The sequence below is a fragment of the Haemaphysalis longicornis genome, unplaced genomic scaffold (genome assembly GCF_048455015.1).
Source record: "Haemaphysalis longicornis isolate Haplotype H1 unplaced genomic scaffold, Haemaphysalis longicornis Haplotype H1 scaffold_4, whole genome shotgun sequence".
NCBI classification, from domain to species: domain Eukaryota; kingdom Metazoa; phylum Arthropoda; class Arachnida; order Ixodida; family Ixodidae; genus Haemaphysalis; species Haemaphysalis longicornis.
The window spans coordinates 101150490-101175825 of NW_027526361.1; the positions used below are offsets into that span (position 1 = coordinate 101150490).

Here is a 25336-nt window from a genome sequence, read left to right on the forward strand (position 1 = left end):
GCGGTCGCTTTTCTGATGGAGGCGAAAAGCAAAAATGGCCGTGTGTACGAGATTTCGGCGCACGTTAAAGATCCCCAGGTAGTCAAAATTAATCCGGAGCCCTCCACTACGGCGCGCCTCATCGCCTGCGTTGCGTCGGCGCGGTAAACCCTACAATCAATCAATCGACGAAAAACACTGCTTCTGACTGGCTTGTCAAGAACATTATAGTCAATCGGAGATGGCGTTTTATAAACCTGCATGCGCGTGGGCGCCGCACCTGCACATCGCCAACGCGGGGTAATGCTTACGTACCCACACGTACCCCACAAGGGGGGATTGGAAAGGGCTAACTCCCTTGTTGAAATTCGTGAGGACCTCAATATAGTACTGCATTCCCGGAAAGACTGAGGCAGTAAAACGAAACGTCGTTATGATTAAAACCCGGATTACCCATTAATTAGCACCATTCAGCAATTCAAATGACCTGAAGCAGAAAGAAAGCTCATGCTTTATACCTTATCCTCTGTTTTCAACCGCCATTCATAATACGTCCTGGAGGAATGGACTGCATGAGCTGCTGTCGAGATGCCTGCTGAAAAGACGGCAAAAAAATGTAGAAACTCTGGAGCGGGAATCGTCAGATAGTGCGTAAGGATTCTCGCCGAAAGATCGCCTCCGCACGTACACGCAACTGTACGTGTGCTCTCACCTTGGAGGCCCGGGTATGACATATGGCCTTTATTAAGAAGCATTTAATTAAATACCTCATATGGCCCATGTATACCTACCTATAGAACTCATCTTTTCACACTTTATGGACGGACGGACGCAGGGATTTATACACCCCCCCCAACACCCCCAGATGATTTCGACCCCCCCCTCCCCATAAAAAGATTCCACAACCACGAGCACCCTGCCCAGGGATTTATACACCCCCCCCCAACACCCCCAGATGATTTCGACCCCCCCCCTCCCCATAAAAAGATTCCACAACCACGAGCACCCTGCCCAGGGATTTATACACCCCCCCCCAACACCCCCAGATGATTTCGACCCCCCCCCCTCCCCATAAAAAGATTCCACAACCACGAGCACCCTGCCCAGGGATTTATACACCCCCCCCAACACCCCCAGATGATTTCGACCCCCCCCTCCCCATAAAAAGATTCCACAACCACGAGCACCCTGCCCAGGGATTTATACACCCCCCAACACCCCCAGATGATTTCGACCCCCCCCTCCCCATAAAAAGATTCCACAACCACGAGCACCCTGCCCAGGGATTTATACACCCCCCAACACCCCCAGATGATTTCGACCCCCCCCTCCCCATAAAAAGATTCCACAACAACGAGCACCCTGCCCAGGGATTTATACACCCCCCCCAACACCCCCAGATGATTTCGACCCCCCCCTCCCCATAAAAAGATTCCACAACCACGAGCACCCTGCCCAGGGATTTATACACCCCCCAACACCCCCAGATGATTTCGACCCCCCCCCTCCCCATAAAAAGATTCCACAACCACGAGCACCCTGCCCAGGGATTTATACACCCCCCCCAACACCCCCAGATGATTTCGACCCCCCCCTCCCCATAAAAAGATTCCACAACCACGAGCACCCTGCCCAGGGATTTATACACCCCCCCAACACCCCCAGATGATTTCGACCCCCCCCTCCCCATAAAAAGATTCCACAACAACGAGCACCCTGCCCAGGGATTTATACACCCCCCCAACACCCCCAGATGATTTCGACCCCCCCCTCCCCATAAAAAGATTCCACAACCACGAGCACCCTGCCCAGGGATTTATACACCCCCCAACACCCCCAGATGATTTCGACCCCCCCCCCCTCCCCATAAAAAGATTCCACAACCACGAGCACCCTGCCCAGGGATTTATACACCCCCCCCAACACCCCCAGATGATTTCGACCCCCCCCTCCCCATAAAAAGATTCCACAACCACGAGCACCCTGCCCAGGGATTTATACACCCCCCCAACACCCCCAGATGATTTCGACCCCCCCCTCCCCATAAAAAGATTCCACAACCACGAGCACCCTGCCCAGGGATTTATACACCCCCCCCAACACCCCCAGATGATTTCGACCCCCCCCCCTCCCCATAAAAAGATTCCACAACCACGAGCACCCTGCCCAGGGATTTATACACCCCCCCAACACCCCCAGATGATTTCGACCCCCCCCTCCCCATAAAAAGATTCCACAACCACGAGCACCCTGCCCAGGGATTTATACACCCCCCCCAACACCCCCAGATGATTTCGACCCCCCCCTCCCCATAAAAAGATTCCACAACCACGAGCACCCTGCCCAGGGATTTATACACCCCCCCAACACCCCCAGATGATTTCGACCCCCCCCTCCCCATAAAAAGATTCCACAACCACGAGCACCCTGCCCAGGGATTTATACACCCCCCCCAACACCCCCAGATGATTTCGACCCCCCCCCCTCCCCATAAAAAGATTCCACAACCACGAGCACCCTGCCCAGGGATTTATACACCCCACCCCCAACACCCCCAGATGATTTCGACCCCCCCCTCCCCATAAAAAGATTCCACAACTACGAGCACCCTGCCCAGGGATTTATACACCCCCCCCCCCAACACCCCCAGATGATTTCGACCCCCCCTCCCCATAAAAAGATTCCACAACCACGAGCACCCTGCCCAGGGATTTATACACCCCCCCAACACCCCCAGATGATTTCGACCCCCCCTCCCCATAAAAAGATTCCACAACCACGAGCACCCTGCCCAGGGATTTATACACCCCCCCCAACACCCCCAGATGATTTCGACCCCCCCTCCCCATAAAAAGATTCCACAACCACGAGCACCCTGCCCAGGGATTTATACACCCCCCCCCAACACCCCCAGATGATTTCGACCCCCCCCCTCCCCATAAAAAGATTCCACAACAACGAGCACCCTGCCCAGGGATTTATACACCCCCCCAACACCCCCAGATGATTTCGACCCCTCCCTCCCCATAAAAAGATTCCACAACCACGAGCACCCTGCCCAGGGATTTATACACCCCCCCCAACACCCCCAGATGATTTCGACCCCCCCCTCCCCATAAAAAGATTCCACAACCACGAGCACCCTGCCCAGGGATTTATACACCCCCCCCAACACCCCCAGATGATTTCGACCCCCCCTCCCCATAAAAAGATTCCACAACCACGAGCACCCTGCCCAGGGATTTATACACCCCCCCCAACACCCCCAGATGATTTCGACCCCCCCTCCCCATAAAAAGATTCCACAACCACGAGCACCCTGCCCAGGGATTTATACACCCCCCCCCAAAAAAAAAATCGAAATTCTGGATAAACCCCTAGACGGACGGATGGAGGGACAGATTTCCGAGGGGTGTCTGCAAACATCCTTGGAGACTCTCTGCAGACAAATAATGATTTGTTGCTATGCTGTAAAGCATGTGTCATGGTATGAAGCTGTTGTGGCTCTCGTTAATTGTGCGCGAGCGTAATAATGCCTTTAGAACCCAATTTGTGCCTGATACATTATTGCCTATATATCACCGAGTGCCGCAAAAATTGGAATTGTGACGCCAAAAAAGAGAAGAAAGGAAAGGTAATGGTTTTTTTCCCTAGTGCACAGCATACTGTTACTGCATGAAAAGCGTTTTTAGATTACTCATCCTCAAAACTATTGCCACGAAGCCGCAGCAGTTGCTCACTGGAGAGACACATTAGCAGGAAAAACAATACAGTGATAGACAGGGAAAATCCGGTTGTAGTAAAACATACGTACGAGGCGCTCTCACTCGCGTTTTTCTTTCTCAATGCACAAGGCCCAGCGTGAACCCTACACGAGCGCTTAGGGAGATACAGGATATAGTTATTTCTTTGTGCCGAAACTGTTCCATTCGGCGTGAATCATAATGACCCTTCAACCTTCTATGAGTCAACCAGTTCACGCTGACACTACGCTAGGCTTCGTAGTACGCATACGTAATTCAGTGTACATGCGCAGATTTCTTGCGGTCCATCCTTTTAGTGTTTGCCCTCTAATTGATTGATTGATTCATTCATTCATTCATTGCTTTGTCATTCCCCAGAAGCATCTGAAGCAACGCGTGCTGTAGTAGCATACATTTCAGCTGATAAAGCGTAGCCGAATACTCCACGGCAAGTACGTGCAACCCAGTGGGTATTTCACTTTGCTAGAAGAATGGCAGATAGTGTTGGTTATGCGCCAAAACTCCGGCATGCACGCCTAAAGTTTCGCTTTGAGGTCTCATGTCGTAAACCGGCACTCACTGTTTGAACTATGTTGAGTACAATCAGTACTTTCTTCAATGGGCACCGGTTGACGACGTTATACATCAGAGCGTGATCTTAGGCCTAGTGTCTGTGTCCAATGTATAGGCCTAATTTTTCCCTTAGGCACGTCCGGAGGGCCTCAGGGCAGCGTTCTTGGTTCATCACTTTCTCAAATTTATATTAACGCCTTGCCAAGTGACCTATTATCATGTGTGTGGATATTCGCGGATGAGTGAACCTTTCATCGCGTCGTTAGCGCGCAAGATCACGTCAACTGACAGAAAGACCCTCTCCAGACTATCAAGGTCCTGTCGCACACCCAGATTGTGTGGACCCCAGATCCTGCCTCACTCAGGATGAGGCGGCTTACGCTGCTGACCACGATATGTCACTCTGGGCATTCCCATCTGGCACGGTCGACATGGCAGCACCGCCTCCAAGAATTCCCTTTCCCAGCAGCTACAGCGGGAATTTTTTTTTTTTTTTTCACTTCACGCACGATCAATCATCATCGTCAGACAAAGTTGGCTTTCCTGCAGGGCATTTTCGTGTTACAGGCGCCATTCAGAAGAGTGAAGCTTCGCTTTAAAACCTCAGCTTTTCCACTGCCACAGCCACTCGATCAATCGAGCTGCCGTGCCACTGCAATTGTTTAAAATTCGCCGTCTTGTGTGTGCGCGTGTGCGCACGTGAACACGCACGCGCGTGTTCACGTGCGTGCGAGCGTGCGCGTGGTATACGGTCGTATTTATAAGCGAAACGACGCCCTAACACCACATCCGCAGTGCTTAAAATCAATCTATTTATTGATTTAATTAAATTGAGCGATAATGTGGAGCGTCCTTTGGCCTTAGGGCGCACGCATCCCCCGACGTGAGTGCGGAAACGGCTGTGATTGACCTTTGGGATACGCTGGCTGTTTGAAGTCCTCCAAAACAACTACTACGCGCATCTGCGAGCTGCAGCGGAAGTGGGAGCGAAAAATACACTCGGAATAAAACAATCGGCACAGTTGCTCGGCACATATCGCCTTGCAAACAGACGTGCCCGCTGCCGCACGTTCGCTCGCCGCTGTGCGCACCGGAGGAGCCTCTTTCAGGTCGGTTCAACTTCGCCACATAACCGCACGCTTCGTTTTGTAATCCATTCTCGCGGAGCCGCGAGCACGAACGCCGGTGCCCATAAACGCCGTTCTCGAACGCATTGACGGGAACGGTATACGCGAAACGTCGACGACGTGGGTTTACTGCACGCGCAGCCGAACATGCCCATACTTTTACATCGAAGCTGTCTTGCGCTCGGTCCTGCATGGCCAGAATGTCGTGCGTCTATCGGGTCGCGTCGACAAGGATCTCACGCGCTTGCTCCAGAGCTATCTAGTGTAAAATTATCCGCAGCTCTCAGACTTGAAAATAAGTATCTTGGAAAACATTTTACTGAAATGGGCCGCTACGAGTATACTGTATTATTTTGTTGAGTTTCATTTATACCTGTGCTACACGGTCGCTTCAAAAGGACTTCGGAAGGCCGTTGAACCAATTGTCTATCGAGTGCCCTATTGTAAATACATAGGGAGCAGTTGTGTGGGACAGTCCATTTGTCAACTAAAAGTTACCGTGTAGCAAGGGCATTACTCGTCATTATTAGTTCACAGGGAAGTAGTAAACGTTACATAATTCCCCTCTGCTGTCAATACATGGCATCTACGGAGGTAGTATGGTTACAGAAAACGGCTGGAACTCACATTTTATCCGAACTATCCAAGAAACAACTTATTTCACAATTAACATAAATTTAATTCGAACTGAGTTATGTGCACGTGTCTTTATTCGATCAACAAAGCATGTCACCACACACATGTCATATAGTTATCTTCTAATGCAGCTTCGTTGGTCTTCATCTTCGCAGTAGCGGAAGGGCTCATGCATTTCTTGAAGCGTGGGTGTGTGAGCGTCCATCGACGTACGTCTTCGCAGTGGTTTGGAGCGAACAGTTCGATCGATAAGATCTGACCGCTAATAGTTGAATTTGTAGGACATCCACAGGTTCGCGTTGAAGTTGGAAACTAGCTGCAGCTGCTGTAGCTGGGTAGGCCCCGCATAGATACAGCCTGCCTTTATTGTCCTCACTGGTGTCGCTGTACGCCAATACGCCCTGCAGGAAAGCCGACTTTCTCTGACGATGATGATGAATGATCGTTGGTGAAATGAAAGAAAAAAAAAACGGTTCCCGTGGTCGGAATCTAACCTGGTTCAATCACGTTATGAAGCCGGCGTCTGCGATTGCTCCATTTCGAGAGACAAAACTTTTTTTTATTGAGCTAAGTTTAGGTGGGGGGTCCTCATTTTTGGTAACCATGTGCCGTCCCATCTCGACTGGCCCTCTCGACCAGCAGAAGTTGATCTTGAGGGAGGGAGCTGGACAGCAGTATCTATTCCTGCTCAGGGGTAGGGTAAGGAAAAGGGGCTGGCAGGTCTGGGTTGTTGACGCACTCCCATATTATGTGCCGTAGAGCGCCTGGTTGAGTACAGAATTTGCATTGCGCGTCGAATTGTGTGGGAAATAACAGGTGCATCCTGACTGGATGGGGAAACGTCATGTCCGAAGTGGTTTGCAAAACTCAGACGACCACCAAAGAATCCGTCACGAGAAGAATGGCAATTGCTCTGCGTGCCGTAACGCTGTTATCCACAATTCATTGATTTATTTATTCATTGTATAAATGAAATAATGAATGAGTTAAATAGTATCTGCCCTAACAGCCGCGGGTGTCAGTGAGTATAAGTAAGCAAAATGTACACAAAAATATTTTTGAGGAATGTTCAGACTTTTTGATGAAGAAATATTCCAAAATTTCTGAGTTTGACAATACCGTTCAGGCTGTTTGATACATATACCTTTGGGAAATCCATGAAAAACGTTTTTTGGGGGTTTAAAGATACTATACATCATCTCACAGTCAGCACCTCGCTTCCTTTTTCGAATACGTTACGTCTTGTGCTGTTCCCTAATAGTGGAAGAGATGTGTGTGTGTGTGTATATATATATATATATATATATATATATATATATATAGAGGTCGGCGAACTCACTCATGAGTCCACTCACTCAGACTCATTTGGACTCAAACTCACGCGTGAGTTTGAGTACGCCTGAGACCTAGTGAATTCTGAGTCCATTTTGAGTTTGAGTCCATTTTGAGTTTGAGTACATTTTGAGTTCTGAGTACATTTTGAGTTCTGAGTACATTTTGAGTTCTGAGTACATTTTGAGTTTGAGTACATTTTGAGTTTGAGTGCATTTTGAGTTTGATTACATGTTGAGTTTTGAGTGCATTTTGAGTTCTGAGTACATAGGAGTTTTGAGTCCATTTTGAGTTTGAGTAAATATGAGTAGCCTAGCAGGCAGCTATGGTTGGCTGTTAAGTTTCATGCGTCACTGTGGGCTCGGAATTCAGGTTACCTGCGGGTACGGCACCAATCGCGATCTGCATGATCGGTTGGGAGGGAGGAGGTGTCTGATTTTTTTTTAGTTTCTTGTTGAATTTTCATGGCCATAAGCACTTGCTGTATACCTAATTTTCGCGGCTGGGCGCATGAGTGATGATTGACTGGTGAGGTCACAAAAAGGGTTGTCTTAACTTTTCCTCCTGACGGGTCCAGGGAAAGCACACGACGGCGCTGGCGTGCTGGTTGTTCGCCTGCTACTGTTAACGGCTTGATATACTAGGGGTCACAAAGGAAGAGGTGAGAGCCGGGGGTAAATGGGGGCGGGTGCTGTCATTTCTGCTGTTTCAAATGCACTAGCTGAATTGACTGGGCAGCGCCCCTTAAGACAGAATAATGAGCACATTAGATTGGGTGAAAAGTGAAACTGATGAGGCTAAGGCGTGTCAGGTATCAAATGAAAGGTCCGGATTAACGGAATCACGCGGGGTAAATAAAATATAGCTTCCTGATTGTACTCATCAGGCAGTCATATTGAGTCATAGATTGGGTTAAAATTCAAAATGACGCTTCGAGGGCATGTGGGGAATCAAATTCAAGGTCTCGATGTGGGGAATCATTCGGGATGAAAATGAGTTATGGATATATCATGACGTAGTTATGGTAAGCCATAGATTCGGTTAAAATTCAAGTTCATGACGCTAGGGCGTGTGGCATATCAAATTAAAGGTCTGCATGAGGGTAATCACGTGCTTCCTGATTATTATCATGACATAGTCAAAATGGGTCAAAAATTAGGTTAAAATTCACAATGATGCCACTGGGTGTCCGGGGCATCAAATTGAAGGTTCCGATAAGGGAAATCACGTGGGACAAAAATGTGGTAGGGCTATATCATGAGATAGTCATGGTTAGTCATTGATTGGTTTAATTTCAAATTGATTCCGCTAGGATGTGATGGGTATCAAATTAATGGTCTTGATGAGCGGAATCACGTGGGAGAAATACAAAAATGCTTCCTGGTTATAACCATTAGATTGTCATGGCGAGTCTTATATTGGGGTAAAATTCGAAGTGACCCCGCTAGGGCGTGTAGGGTATCGAATTTACGGTCTTGACGAGGGGAATCACGTGGTACAAATAAAAAAGGCTTCGTAGTTCGAATCATGAGATGGTCATTATGAGTCATAGATGGGGTTAAATTCAAGGTGAGGCCGCTGAAGCATGTGGGGCGTCAAATTGAAGGTTCCAGTTAGGGGAATCACGTCGGACACTTAAATAATGCGTCTTGGTTACAGTCATGAGAGTCATGATTAGTTTGACTGGTATGAATTCCATATGACCCTGCTAGGGTGTGTGGGGTATCAAATTAAAGGTCTCGTCGAGGGGGATCACGTGGGACACATATAAAAATGCTTTCTGGTTATAATTATGAGGATATAACAAAAGGTAAATAGCAAAATGTACACACTCCCACTCACACACTCACACGCTCACTCACTCACTCACTCACTCACTCACTCACTCACTCACTCACACTCACTCACTCACTCACACTCACACTCGCTCCCGCTCCCGCTCTCGCTCACGCTCTCACACACTCTCACACACTCCGTCGCTCTCGCTCTCGCTCTCACACTCACACTCACACTCTCACTCTCACTCTCACTCTCACTCACTCTCACACTCGCTCTCACACTCACACTCTCACTCTCACTCTCTCACTGTCTCAATCTCTGTGAGGCCATTTGAGTTCTGAATTCATTTTGAGTTTTGAGTACATTTTGAGTTTTGAGTACATTTTGAGTTTTGAGTCCATTTTGAGTTTTGAGTACATTTTGAGTTTTGAGTACATTTTGAGTTTGAGTACATTTTGAGTTTGAGTACATTTTGAGTTTTGAGTCCAGTTTGAGTTTTGAGTCCAGTTTGAGTTTGAGTATGTGAGGCCATTTGAGTTCTGAATTCATTTTGAGTTTTGAGTACATTTTGAGTTTTGAGTCCATTTTGAGTTTTGAGTACATTTTGAGTTTTGAGTACATTTTGAGTTTTGAGTACATTTTGAGTTTGAGTACATTTTGAGTTTTGAGTACATTTTGAGTTTTGAGTTCAGTTTGAGTTTGAGTCCAGTTTGAGTTTGAGTCCAGTTTGAGTTTGAGTACATTTTGAGTTTTTGAGTACATTTTGAGTTTTGAGTACATTTCGAGTTTTGAGTACACTTTGAGTTTTGAGTACACTTTGAGTTTTGAGTCCATATTGAGTTTGAGTCCATATTGAGTTTGAGTACATTTTGAGTTTGAGCACATTTTGAGTTTTGAGCACATTTTGAGTTTTGATTACATTTTGAGTTAGAGCACATTTTGAGTTTGAGCACATTTTGAGTTTTGATTACATTTTGAGTTCTGAGTACATTTTGAGTTCTGAGTCCGAGTGAGTTCTGAGTTTTGCGCTCAATGTGAGTTTGAGTTTGAGTGAGTGGTGATTCGAAAAAAAAAATTGTGAGTGAGTTTGAGTGAGCCGCGCCAACTTTGCCGAGGTATGTGTATATATATATATATATATATATATATATATATATATATATATATATATATATATATATATATATATATATATATATATATATATATATATAGTAATCACAAACAAAGGATGGCGGGTGTGAGGCAAAGAACGAGGTTCGGACGGCGATACAACGGTGAGAAGCATAGGTTGCCGGTGACAGAAAAACCACACAATCATACTTGTTTACACTATGACACGCCTACTCATCGCTGGTTCTCACGAACGGCGTTAAATTAAAACCCAACATCCAACCAGACTTAAAAATTGCCATTTCTCGTTCGCGGCGCCAAATAATTAGCGAGAACGTTCCGTATACTTCCGCCAACGTAGTACAATGAAGCCGTCTTTAAATAGCTCCTTGTTTCAGCTGCGCGGAAGGTCACGTGATTTTCTACGTATACGCGGCGCGGGGTATACACTCGCGTCGACCTAAACACAAGGTTGTTTTCCCCCCGCTTAGTGTAAAATTCGTTTTCCCGCGGCGACGTCACAGCGCGGAGTGTGATGCTTTGCGCGCGCTTTCGATGCAACCGGCAGCAAGCCTACATGCGTGTCATGTATAGGCTTCCCACGCATGTCGTAATTTCCGCGTATACGGCGTCGCGTCGTCTATTGAACTCCGTGCGAGCAACTGTTTGTGTTTCCCCCACGAAGAAACAACGCATCTCTTTACTTGGCGCGCGCTGCGCCTTGCTCTTAACCGCTTATCAGATGCATTAAAGATGAGGGTGCAGTCACCATTTCTTCTTTTGTCCCATTTATTTTTAGATATCTCATCAGTTGGAAGGACGACGTCGCAATGTGGAAAAAAATGGGTTTGTCGCGGAACTAGCTGTTGGGTTAGACGCCCGAAAGAGCGTCCTATCAAGGATTTGCTTAATGACGGGGCAGAGCCGCGCGCACGGCGATGGACAAAAGTAAACGCAGCAGCACGGAATCGGCCATCAAAGAGCGTTTCTCGGACATATTGTGGCACAACCGGAAATTTTTCTTGCGTATTGGTGGGATAGGAGGATAGACTTTAAGCGCAGTACGTGCCATGGAAATTCCGGAACCGTTACGTATTACTAGAACCACTCCTTTCGCATAGGCAGTAATAGTAGAAACTTTATTTTCTTGCATGCACATGAGACATCGTCGTTGTACGCATGCAACGTTGGTCATGTATGTGTCAGATCTGTGTATATACATGCTGGAAAGAGTAAATATCATAATTGAAGACGGTTAGAAACCTGGCCATTTTTTAAGTGCCACCTGAACGGCCCCGTCCCTGCATGATTGGTCCTGAGTGGACGTTCGGGCGATGGGACCTGTCGCCTTTCTTCAAGGCTTTTTTTTTACGAAATCAGAGATGCTTTCGGAAATTAGTCAAAGTATCCCAGCGAAATATTACAGTTATACGTCCATCATATAGAACTTGGAAACTTGTTCAAAAGACCTTTCTCTTTTTCTGAAAATGGGCATCGTTTGCATGCTCCAATGACGTCAATTAAGTGACGTGGTTGCTATTGGCCGGCTTGCTGCCGTTGCAGCAATAAAGGCATTAGGTAGCCACTTCACAAATAATCGCAACAAAAACAAAGCCTAAGTTCTAAAATGTAGCCGCTGCGACGAGAAAATTACGCAGTGCCGCTCCGTGCGCTGCCAATAACTACAGCTTTCACAGTGCTTCCAGACACGAAAGAAAGAGTGAAAGCGTTTATTAGTGGTGCCGCAAGGTCCCTTCATTAGAGAGAGGTTACCGCGTGTACCATGTGTTCCGTGTGTGCCGGAACCCAACTGCGCATGCCTGCCCGGGCACGGCAAGGGCCGACTGCCCGTCAGCGGAATTAGCCACTTTACCGCAGCGAATGCGCATATGCCCAGTCGAGTCCCGGAACCACGCTAACCTAAAACTCTATTGAGAGCCGAATCATGACCGGCTTTATAGATAACTACAAATCCGGCCGTGAGGTCCCATTTTTAGAGCTACAAATAAACGTGATTGATTGTTGATTGATCGACGCAAGGTGATGAGGCGCACCGTAGTGGAGGGCTCCGGATTAATTTCGACCACCTGGGGATCTTTAACGTTCGCCGAAATCTCGTACACACGGGCGTTCTTGCTTTTCACCTTCACCAGAAAAGTGGCCGCCGCGGCCGGGAATCGAACCCGCGACCACGTGCTCAGCAGCGCAACGCCTTAGCCACTGAGCCACCGCGGCAGGTGAAAACATGACTTGGGCCACAATCTCACGCATCACATGATTATTTTTGAGAGCAGTGGAACCCGAGTTCAAGTGCGTGCGCCTATGTGTGTCTTTCTTGGAAATGACCAAGGTCAAAGCTCGAGAGAAATGGAATTCCCTCGCACATTTCACCTAAATTCGGTGCCACCTCTATGTCGTGTGTCAAATAATACACCTTCCGTGAAAGTGTGGTCATACACCTTCACAGAGTGGAACGACTCACGAATGTTTTTTTTTTTTCAGTTGAAGTTGTCGTGCGTGCAATAACGAAGCCCTGAACACTAAAGATTAGATTCAGACTATCATTTCAACAGGTGCGCGAGTGGACAACAACAACTAGGGGGCGCTGCGTTCTGCAAGGTGCAGAAAGGGTGACCGGAATGCTCACCGGTACGAATAAATAACTCCCTGGCAAATCCTTCCGAGTCTTCTACGTGATCGCTCATGCAGTGAAAACATCGGTGATTGCAGCTAGTCGTTTCAAAAGAACCGCGTTCATTAGGCTTTTATTTATTAGGCATCCATTACGCGTCTTTTGTTAGGCGTCTTTGTTATGTATATGTACCCCTTATTAGACTTGCATCATTCGCATGCTTTTGACGCTTAAATCTCGCCAGTTAAAAACACGCAGATGTTTTCGGCGGTGTGCGGCGCATGACACATCCATTCCCACGACAGCTGGCAATGTTCAAAGCTCGAGCTTGTGAGTTTCACAAACGAACGTGACCGTTTTATTGTCGACAACGAGGGCGCTTGTCTGCTGCAATTAAAGTTCGCTTGTATTAGTCACTCAGGAGGTCACCCTTACGTGCGAAATAGACGCAGGGTCGTGAAAGAAAATTTAAAGAAATTGCCGCTCTGACGCACTGTCGAGCAGATCGCGGATGAGGAACGACTCCCTGACCCACTACCACCGCTTTTGGAGTAACCTCCAGAGGTGGTATATAGCCACGGAAGTTATCAATTTATTTATTTATTTTGACATACTGCCAATCCGATCAGGGATTTTAGCAGGAAGGGCGTGAACATAAAATTTCGAATAAGTATGCAATAGAGACACATACATCGCAATGGAAAGGACAGCATAAAGATAACATCGGATCATTTTAAATTTTCGGATCAAGGAAAGGATTACAATAATATATAAAACAAAAGTTGTTGGTAGAAAATAAATGCAGCGACTTGAATAATGGCTGACACATTGGCATATGCATCAAGTAACGCAACAATAATAAGAAACTGCAACACGCCTAACTAGGTCAAGTGAGGGCAGATTTTACACACACCAAGAAAACATGATCAAGAATCAACGGAGTATTTTTTCTTCTCTTGAATTCAGCCCTAAATATTGCTTGAGCACACTATACACACAAGAAAGAATATGATAAAAAACATACTTCCCTGGGTACAATATACGCACAACCACACAAATGAGAATCAGCTAAACTGCAGTTCATGGATGGTTAACTGCAGCCAGTCATGGGCACGTTACCGAAAAAAAGTAACAGTGTTACAGTTACAGTTACTGCAAAAAAGTAACGTCGTTACTTTTCCTTTACTGTATAAAACTAAGTATTAGCTAAAAAGATTTGGCTTATTTAATAGAAATGCACGAAGGCATGCAGGTAGTAAAAATTACACCTATAGTTCATCTCACAAGCTACCTGCAGCACTGTGGAGGCTACATTGTTATCAATAGTGCGCCCGCTGAGGGCACCAAATCAGCCGTGAAGGGGGTCCTGAAAGGACACTCCCTTCTCCCCTCTCGGCAAGTGGCACCGCACGGCCCCAGCGCCTTTTGTCGCTTCCTTCGCGATGAGTTAGGCGCCCTGAGGGGGACAACAATGTAGCCTCCACAGTGCTGCAGGTAGCTTGTGAGATGAACTATAGTAAAGCCTCCACGAGCGGATCCTAAAATGATGCACACTCATGCCCAAAACCAACAATTGCTGTTTACGCCTCATTTTTTTATTACGGAAGTATTGCTATCCATCATAAGGAACTTTATTTTTTGGTTGCTGCACTCTCACTGCAAGAAATTTATTTGCAAAGTTGGAATCAGAAAGGCTGAACTTGTACTATACCGAGTTGGAGGACAATACAGCCGAAACAATCTTTCAATGTCAACATAACTTATTTTCGCCTACAATGCCGTCGCTTGACCACTCCGCGTAGTGAGAGAGAATGGGAAAACGGAGGCGGAGGTGGCGGATCGACGGAAGGCCCCTGGAAGAAAGGGGAAAAGGACGTGCGAGTACATAGGTTGTCGAGGTGTTTTTGAAAGATACTGAAAAAAAGCACTTCGTTAACTTTTTATTGTACTTGTGGTCGGGGACGGAGACCAATTTGAGCCTTCGCCGAAGCGACGTTTGTCCGTGGGCCCTGGGAGTCGTTCTCCCGCCTCAACCCCCAGCCACCCCCATCCCCGGAAGGAGACAAGATATTTCCAAAGGGAATAGAAACTTAAATGAACGCTTTACTGTTCCCCTTCTTTCTCTACCCCCCCCCCCCTTCCCCCGTCCTCACAAAGGCACAAAGGCGGATTTTGCCGTTTCAACCGGGAAAAACTGCTCTCGCAATCCCAGCCTTCTACAGCAATCACGTCGCCGATCCCAGGAACCCCTCCCTTTGTTTGCTTTGAGGCGTAGGCCGAACGAAGCTCGCCCAAGTATTCCTTGCAACTAACATTCAAAAGCAGATGTAGCTACTCTTTTCATTTCGCCTACAGCCCTCGAAACGAAGTTGCGGGGCTTTCCGAGAACATTTCTTCGTGCAGTGGCAGTGTGGTCAGACGCCTGCCGGCCAAGATGCTGGCTGGTGTGAGGGCACTCGGGGGCCACCATCGTTGGGGTCGTCGTATGTGTGGAGGGGCATGAAATTTCTTACTTCCTCGACCTCGTTCGAGCACTTGGTACAGCTCGATGAAGCCTCTAGACCAGGGGTGCCAAACGCGTGGTCCCAAATACGGCCAGGGGTCTCTAAAGCGAAGAATGGTCGCAAGCAACTGCGAATTGTGAATCGAACACTCTACAGCGCGCACAGGGCTGGACGAGCGCGAGGCCGCCGAGAGGCTACCCGCGGCGTTTTATGACCCTGCAAACGGGGCTGCACGTCGCTAATGAGAAAGCGACGCCCTGACCGGAGTTTTCCAGGCTTCCGCGAAAGTGAAATTGTTTCAGTGCGTTGTTCGGCATTTGTGGGTGGTTTTTTTCCTGTTTGCCTTTGTGTCAAACACTTCTACTGCACTCCAGGTGTGGCGAAAATGGTGCAGCCACGCGTCGGACTACAGGTTGTGGCGCATCAACATGCATCCCCGTGCGCTTAGGCACGTGTCGCGGCGTTATTTATGGCCTGGGGGAGAGCGATGTCGCCCTGCTGAGGAAAATACTGCAGCTTAGACTTAGAAACTTTGAGCCCTTAGTAGACCGCGTGGGACACCACGCACACGTGCACGCCTAAACATTTCTAGTCCAGATGTTTTACACCCATAAGAAGGGAGTGAGCTGGCATAGATGAAGTAGACGAAGGTTCTGCGGAAGAAAGGCCGAAAAAGTGAAACGCGCAAACTGTACATTGGTCGTTAATGAGTGCTGCTGTAGGATAATTTTTTATAGAAATAAAGTAACTGTAACGATATTTCTCGTTACAGTTACTCCACAAAAAAGTAACAGCGTTACAGTTACAAGTTCCTCTAACTTAAAAGTAACTAGTTACAGTTACAAGTTACTGAAAAAAGTAACTAGTTACCGGTAACGCGTTACTAGTAACTAGTTACTGCCCAAGACTGACTGCAGCCCCCGGATAGCTGGCCTTTATTAAAGCGGAAGCTCCACTACGCGACATCTTTCAAGGTTATTCATCGCGCCGCAATGAACTTGAGCCGCCGGCGCGCACGCTGGGCCTTTTTGTCTTATTGCTTCACTTGCTCGGAACTTCGCCGCTGCTCATGTCACGTGACTTGGCGAGGGTGAAGCAGCTGCTTCGACAGCGCCCGGTCACCCAGCGGTGGCTGGGCCGTCTGTGCGCGTGGTTCAGTGCATGGGACCCACGTGACTAGGCGAGGGTTTAACGACTGATACATGAAAACACTGTGCTGACTGAGTTTACAAGAATGAAGGCTAGAGAAACGCACGATGCACGCACACGGAAGCGCTGCTTTGCCGCCGCTTGGCCCCTCGGTCTCACCATCGATGGCGCGTCGGCTGAGCACTCAGTTAAACTAAGAAAAACAGCGCAAACGACGGGACGAAGAAAGGTAAGACTAAACACAGGCGCTGACGAACAACTGAGCGCTTTATTGCAGCAGAAAACATATATGTAGACAAAGGAAAACAACAGAAGGACCGATAATGACCTAGGAGATATCACATCGGGAAAAACACGATATCTCGTAAACCTGTCAATGATCGCCTGAGGGAGCATGCCAACAATGTAAGGACGTCATCAAGTACCACCTTGGCAACGCATTGCGCTTCCTGCGGCTGCGAACCCCTCTTCCATGACTGCGCGATTCTCGCGCGGTATCCTGGACGAAGAGAGCGGGAAATCTTTGAAGCGTTTAAGATCAAAAAGAAAGGAGGTGCTTGTATTAGTGAGGCATCAGTTTCCCTTCTGGAAAAGGAAATGCTGTTCCTATCTTGAACTTTAGACTTTGTATCGGCACGTGGCGGGTCAGGTTTACGAGATATCGTGTTTTTCCCGATGTGATATCTCCTAGGTCATTATCGGTCCTTCTGTTGTTTTCCTTTGTCTACATATATGTTTTCTGCTGCAATAAAGCGCTCAGTTGTTCGTCAGCGCCTGTGTTTAGTCTTACCTTTCTTCGTCCCGTCGTTTGCGCTGTTTTTCTTAGTTTAACAATGTACCAACTGGCCCTTCAGCTTACCCTTCTGAGCACTCAGTGCGTGCCCTTTTGCTCAAGCGGAAGGATGAATTCAATCATCCAATAGATATAGCTAGACGCCAGGCTGGGAAATCTCAAGCGAAAAATCTTTCACGAAACACTGTGTGCGCAGACTTTGCCTTCGCTGCGTCACCTTTATTTCAGAGTTAGATGGTGCGGAAAATTATTAAATACCTCACCCTCTCCCGTTTTGCTCTCTGCGTGCGTAGATCGAAACATACGTGTTAATAAATGTCTGAGAGTAACGGCCCCTGTTAATCCACCCGACTTAAGCGGAAACGCGGAGCCCTTTCGAAAGAAATAAAACCGGATTCAGACACTTTCTCGTCTGGGTCAACCACCAAGCTGGCACATGCCCGCGTTCGCATCGCCAAGCAGAGAGAACATTTAGCGAGAACACAGTTTGCCGCTCGCCTTACTTCCGTAATTAGCATGTTCAACTTACTCGTGTGGGCCTCAGTCCGTGTATCTAATAACGTTGCTTAGTCAAAGGCCCAAACGTATTCACTGGGTGCACCGTTAGTCCACTACAGCCGTGGAGCCGTGGAGGCGTTAGGAATGGGTGCTCGTTTCGCATTCCGTAGGCCCTGGGTTCGATTCCCATCTAGACCTAAGTGAACCGATAGTTACTTTACTTTTCTTTTCCTTGCGCGGTCGGCCATTAAGGCACCGGATTTTTGACCCTCCGAGTCTTATGCGCTAGCGTGAAAACGCCTTGCAAGCCGTAGTGACGTCATTGAGGCAGTTCGTGCGTCGGCCACAAACGGCGCATGGTATTCACTCTGCTGTCGCCATTACAAACAAACAAAAGCTCTTGATTTCGGCTAAGTATTCAGATATTGACTAAGACTTTATTTGATAACCGAGCTGCATATTGCGTTACACTTCACAATGTGGCTACTGATAAGGCTTCTACAAATTCACTTCAGTTCAAGGGCTTTGTTAAGTGAACATAAACGTTTTAATATAAATAAATAAATAAAAACACCAAAAACTGAGAACAGTGGAATAGATGGTCACCGGCACTAGTGGTGTTATAGTCACTTAGAAACTTTAACGCGCCGACGCAACGGAGGCGATGAGGCTCGCCGTAGTGGAGGGCTCCGGATTAATTTCGACCACCTGGGGATCTTTAACGGGCACCGAAATCTCGTGCACACGGGCATTTTTGCTTTTCGCCTCCATCAGAAAAGCGGCCGCCGCGGCCGTGAATCGAACCCACGTCCTCGCGCTCAATAGCACAACGCCCTAGCCACCCCCCCCCCCCCCCCCAAAAGAAAAAAAAAAAAGACTCAAGTAGCTAAGAAATACTCCGCCCAACGAAAACGCCGTCGTTCATGTGTTCAGCCCCCGTCGTGCAGGAGTGCCAGAACCTCGTAAGTTTCACTCTCAGGGAATGAAGAACTATATAGAAGATAAAGCGCTGTGCTTCGTTTATGCTATACAGTTCACAAGTCCCGCGTTATGATCGAACGCAGAAATTGACGCCTAATCTTTTATACTTTTATTTATAAGCTGTCATGCGACTTTTTATCCGTGGGTGGAAAGAGGAGAGAAAATAAAGCGTATTTTGTTCGTGAGATAACTGTTATGTGTATAATTTGTTGAGCATGTTTTTTTTTTTTTTATTTATCCGATGTGTCGTGTTCCTGCTGTGCGCTGCGTAGACATGTTTTCATTCTCCCCTTCCCTTTGCCCCTATCTCGTAAACAGCGGCTTACTTCTACCGAAATTCGTCGCTGTACACAAACGCCCGACTCCGCACACGGTGCAGTTGCTTTAACGAGGTTTCTTTAACGAGGTTTCCCAACGGTGTAAGGAATTCTTCCACTGCTCCGTGACAATCCGCGTGTATTCACACATTTTTCTTTTGTTTTGTCCGCCTTTATATAACTTGGCTCTTTTACTGTTCCTACTGCTTTGTTGCGCATCCCCTTTTGCACTTGCCGATCACTTGCAGTGTTTCCTGTCGTGTAATGTCCATTTCGTTAGTGACCCTTGAGGAAAATAAATGAAGTAAAGCACATAACGTTGTGTCCTGGGGGAATCGTGGCACAAAGTTGTCGCAATTAGAACCACAAAAAATTGGCGAAAGTTGCTTATCAGCGAAAGTGCGGAATATTTTATTAACCTCTACCTGGGGGATCGCCCAACACAATTCAATGCTGCATATGCCTTGTGAAATACTGCCAAATTTTAAAGTATTACGGGGGTCAACAGGTTTAAAAAAAACACGTTAAAGGTCAGAAATGTTAAAAATCAGAAATCAGGTACGCAGCTAATAACATCCATTCACCTTTGCCTTCGGCGGTGAGCTTGAGTGTGCGACAGAGACTGGGCTTAATTTGACTACAGGAACTGTCAAAGAAATTGTGGGTAATTTCGGCGTTATAAAAAGAAACGCATGCAGCGATACATACTGTCGTGCCCTTTTCAAATTCGCCGAATAATTCATTTGCCAACGACGATATGTCACGATGTGGTGTGACAAACGAGCTACACGAACGAGGCCACGTATTTCTTAATAAAGTGCGAATAACAGATCATTTAAGCTGGTACATGCTGTATTTTTCTAAATTTATTCGCAGTAAGCAGAACATCAGCTTCCTGGTGGGAACGCGACGGGCCCATTAATTCAGCCAGATTAAAACTACAAATCAGTTTTCCGTGAAGCCAACCTGAATCTGGTTTACCGACTAAATAGTCAAACCGATGAGAAATAAATACTCTAATGCCTATTCATATCAGAGGTTTGCAGGCCAACTTATCGGGCCATGTCAAAGCCATGATCACTCAGAACGAGCGTGTTTATCCTCAAATAACAAGGCGAAAAAAAAAAAAGAATGAAAGAAACCAGCCATACATCGGCTTCAATCAGCTTTTCTCCAGAAAGGTGGGCGTGTCTAAGAATTTTGTAGGCAAATATTGGAGTGAAACTATGAAGTTTATCTGCGAGGGATGGTATGGGGGCGAAGACGATGTCGAGTGGGCCCTTCTCTAGTGAAGGCTTCTCAGTGCGGCGGTAGAAATATCTTCGTATTCGGGGTGGAGGCCTAGCTCGGAAAGTTGTCGCTTCTCCATCAAACAAGGCGCAGCATTACGGTGAGTATCGATTTATTCTGTGTTCCATTGGTGGTTTGCAGTGGCACCGCGTTTCCCGAGGTTCTTCATGACCCCTCTTCCAACACGTTTTATGCTGCCAAGCTGCCTGCCTCGCCTCCCTCTTTTCAGTCATTAAAAGTTTATTTCTTTGCGGCCCACCTGCTCTTCAAAAAAAAAAAAAAAAAAACAAAAAAAAAAACACGTGGACATTTCTGTGGTCCGACGTATGCGGAACTTTCCCATTTTAATGTCGAACCAGCCTATGACTAATGTTCCGCTGTTACGAACCGGCCTATTACCAACTGGCCTACGGCAAAACGCCATGTGACGGACGGCCGTATCCCACCAAACACGTGGAAAGACAACTTAAGTCAGCCCAACGAGCCGCAGAAATAACGACAACTCTTCCGAATAGGTAACTAGCGTCTTGTATTAGGGAACAAAATCGAGAACAACAAATCAGAAGAAAGGGTCTGGGCAAGTAAGGCAGAGAATGACGACCGATCGATGGACCACCAGGGTTGCAAAGTGGCTGCCGGAAGAGTTAATTCGAAGGTGGGATGAGGTAAAGAAATTTGGGGCAAAAATGGATTCTCACATCCCAAGGTACGAGCAGTTGGAAATCAACCGGAGGTGCCTTTGTCCTGCAGTTGGCATAAATAGGATCAGGATGACGTTGATGATTACTATTCCCGAAATCTCGGATAGCATATTCATGTCACACTGCAACGTTCACTTTCTTGATCTTGACAACAAGAAACGGTGGCACAGAGACCTCCCGCCGGCCTACCATACACATAAGTGAAATTAGGGTTGACGTTCGCACGCTCGGCCCATCCTGACAGCACGAGCGCTTCGTGAGTGAACCATCGTCCTTTTTGTTTTCATCCTCGGAACCGTTTTTTAAAGATTTTGAATTCTGCTCAATTCGCCCCGCTTGCGTGCGCCTGCTGCCTCACCTCGCGAAGCGCTACCCTGGGCGTCGCCAGCAGGTTACAGGCATTGATAAAGAGAAGGGAACCGAAACAAGACGAACGGGCTGCTTTCAGCAACCATCTTCTGGTGCAAATGCCCCTCGCAGAGAGGTCCCGCGGACGTACTCGTTGTTCCATGTCGAGTCGCGGTTGGTGGTGTTTCTTTTCATTTGGGCCAAACGGAAAAGAAAGGCTGAATGTGGCGATTGCATATCTCCGATGAAAGAGGTACAGCTTGTAGGCCTTGTTCCCTGGACGGTGTTCTTTCAAGGACGGCGTCGCCGGCGCTAAGTAGGGCCATTACGCGATCAAGGCCGCTCGGCGCGGTCCCCTGCCCCGGCGTCGCATCGTCTCCGGCTAAACCCGACGTGACCGACGAAGTGGGGCGAGCAGAAATTTTACGTAAACACTGAAGCGTTCACATGCAAATTGGCAACCCAGCGCGAGGGTAATTCCGTCGAATACACGGGAATGCTACTCTCGTTGGCACCGGTCAATGCCTTATACAAATAGACGACGTACCCATGAGCCTTTGCGCATGTTACCGGTCGCCTAATACTGCAGCGATAGGTGTCAACGAATGTGAGAACTTAGCACCCGCGTACGTATGTGTCTGTGTCTGTGGGCGGGAAGTTCGAGTTTGAACGAAAATGAAGACAATATACAAAACTTAAATTTGAAAGGACGGCGTTGTTGGTGACTCATTCAGCTTTATATGCCAGCCATGCAAGACGTTTTTTTTTAACCAGTAAAACGTTAGTAATATAAAAAAAAAACACATTTAAATGTCGCGCTAAAAAACGTCAACAGTGACGCAATAGAGAGAACACTAAAACACAGGTAGTAGTGTAATAGCTGGACCTTAGCATTGAAACGATGCGGCAAGCTGGAACTTGGACGCCCCACTACAATCGCCCAGAGCCGCGGTGGCTCAGTGGCTAAGGCGTTGCGCTGCTGAGCACGAGGTCATGGGTTCGATTCCCGGCCGCGGCGGTCGCTTTTCTGATGGAGGCGAAAAGCTAAAAAACGCCTGTGTGTTCGAGATTTCGGCGCACGTTAAAGATCCCCAGGTGGTCAAAATTAATCCGGAGCCCTCCACTACGGCGCGCCTCATCGCCTGCGTTACGTCGGCGCGCTAGACCCCACAATCAATCAATCAATTACAATCGCCCAGAGCGGCCGCCAATCATATAAGCAAGATCCTGTGACGTCATAAATACCCTGTGAGAAAGTGGCTAGTGAATCACCACTGTTTTTTCACATGTTTTCCTCAATATCTACATTATTTGTTTAAAGTTCGCGATGAAATCGGTACTTTCGAGCGGGGTGAGCGCCATTTGGCACTGTAGCAGACGACGCGCTTCGGACGCTGCCGCCTACAGCGCCACACACCGAATATCCTGGGTGTTGCCCAGCAACTCGTTTTTTCGCTGGCATGGCATTCTTTCCCTCTATGACCTGAACTAGGAGGCTCCACCCTCCGCAGAATAACATTGAATCGCAACACATTTTCTTGGCTTTTATCGCTGAGCTTCATAAACAGCCGCGGCGCGGATCTTCAAAATGAAAACATCTGCTCACGCGTAAAATTTAGATACCATTCCTGAAGCGAAATTGGAGGCATCCTCGCAAACTGCTGCATCAATAAGGAAGGCTGTTATAATTGCAACGTCTGCTGCCCTAGTAGGAGCAGAGATGTGGAGCAGCCATTGCGAAAAAAAAAAAAAAAAAGCTTTTATCGATTTATAGTTCGATATGCCCAGTCAATATTGCACGTATGGTCTGCAAAGCACGTTTGATGCGAACACCCACCAAAAAATAAAATAAATAGAGAAGCTCTAGTTGCGCTGTGATTTCAGGAGTTCATGAATGTGTGTCATGCCGCATAAGGACAGGGAAATAAATGGCATAATTAATTCCTACGAGGTTTTCTTCGCCTCCGCTCACATAAAGCGAAATAAAAGAGCGATTTCATTACACACGACCGCGTTGCTTCTCCGCACTTAAACGCCTGAATCATCGCCTCGTCACAGACGGACAGAGCGGAGGCCTTTACCGCAGTCCTGGCATATTGCCGCGAGCATGCGCAAAAGATCTCAAACAGCAACTGAACGTTATGCATGTATATAAAACGGTGAGGGGAAGGGAGGAGACCTCCAGAACTTCGACAAAGGGTGCGTCAGGCTTTTTGGGGTTGCGTTTCGGGCATGTTTCGGAAGCAATTAGTCGAACTCTTGCTCGTGGCAGCGTCATGTTGATTAACATCGTGTAATGCTTCAATTAAGTGTTCGGCGGTCGAGCACGTAGTCTAAGGCCTTAGTGTATTTGTAAGGTGTCGCAATGGTGCCACAAAGATTTGCGGTACCGTTTCAAACGGTACTGCAAATATTTGTGGCACAAGTTCACTGCGGCATAGTATGCCGCAGTGAACTTGTTCATTATATTTTATGCTGTTTGAGCCTTTTTAGCATTGACGTTCATCTATTTTATGGTTAGTAGCGATCTTGCGTTCCTTCTTGCGCGGTTTATACTGTTCAGACGCGCTCTAAATCGGTTAAATTTGGCCCTGCGGACTTCCAGCGTGCCTTCACAGTCGTCACAGCGGCGAGAAAGATGGTGCGGGGAAAATTGAACTTTTTGGGCAAACTTTTATTGTAACTAAGTAAATAAATAAATAAATATGCCGGAAAAGCTCATAATGTGGCCTGCGCATAGCGAACTTTACCCCGATAAAGAAATAAGATAGAATGTACAGCTTGGTTCCCTACCCCTACAAAGGTGGGAATATTTCTTCTATCACTTCATCACGTCTTTTTTGTGTGTTTATGTGTGCGGCGCGCAGTAAGATGTTACCAGGGGTAAATTGTTTCCCGTGAAAACTGGCCACGAAAAGTAGCCGGGCGAACCTGGCACGGCATTGCAAGCACAAATAGTCTTTCGCGATTTATGATGTAGCAAATTGCCAAGCGGGCAATGCGGTACTGCAGTGGCAGTGCCACCTCCTTCATTTGGAAGGTATTCCATGTCCATCCGTTCATCGAAGAGATGGGGCCGCTATTTGCGGTAAGTTCGATGCAAGTTGACTTATTCCTTTTTTTGGCTTCACCTTCATGGCGCTAGGTTTTTGATATTGGACCACAACCTCAACGCTTGCTAGCCTGTTTTGCTGCGCCAAGTTAATTTTTTTACTTTAATCAACGCTCCTCCCACATCTAACGCCCCTTTGCCTTCAAGTCAGTTGCAGAAAAGAGGAAAGAAAGGGGGGGGGGGGGGGTTAATCCGTCATTCTTGAGGGCATAATTTAGGTCTACAGCTTCTTTCTGCTGTGGCCATGGTAAAGCGACGACAATCATGCCTTTTCTTAGCTTTGCTTCTTGAAATGCCATCTTATGTTCTGCTCAAAGCACTCGGCACTTCTGTTTCGTACGCAGCCGTGTACAAACTGACATTGTTGGCCTCTCCTCCTCGAGAAGCATGAGTCAACACGTGTAAACATTTCGCTACCCCCGGTTGAGTGTTTTTGCGCGGCACGCTGGCATTTGCTCAGAGACGCGGCAGCGCGCGTCGCTTGGTGTTTGTGTGTTGTCTCGCGCGCGCACCTGCCTGGTGCGGAGCAACACGAATTCGAATCGTCCACGCGTGGCGCGTGCCGTTCCCGCGCTCGCGCGGCTGTCAGGCGCGCAGGCAAACGAAATGGGAACGCGTGCGTGCGCGTCCGACAAGCGGCAATCGTCGCGACGTTCTTGGAAAGGCCGCGCCCTGAGGTGCCTGTCTACTCCCCCCTTTCCGCTGCCTGCCGCGCGCAGTTTCTTGATC

The 25336-nt window shown here is 47.6% G+C and overlaps 1 protein-coding gene across 5 annotated transcripts in view; it reads left to right on the plus strand.

The window, feature by feature from the left end:
• The window catches only part of Stat92e (Signal transducer and transcription activator Stat92E), a 158529-nt gene that overhangs the window by 65798 nt on the left and 67395 nt on the right, over window positions 1–25336 (plus strand). The window lies entirely within an intron of this gene.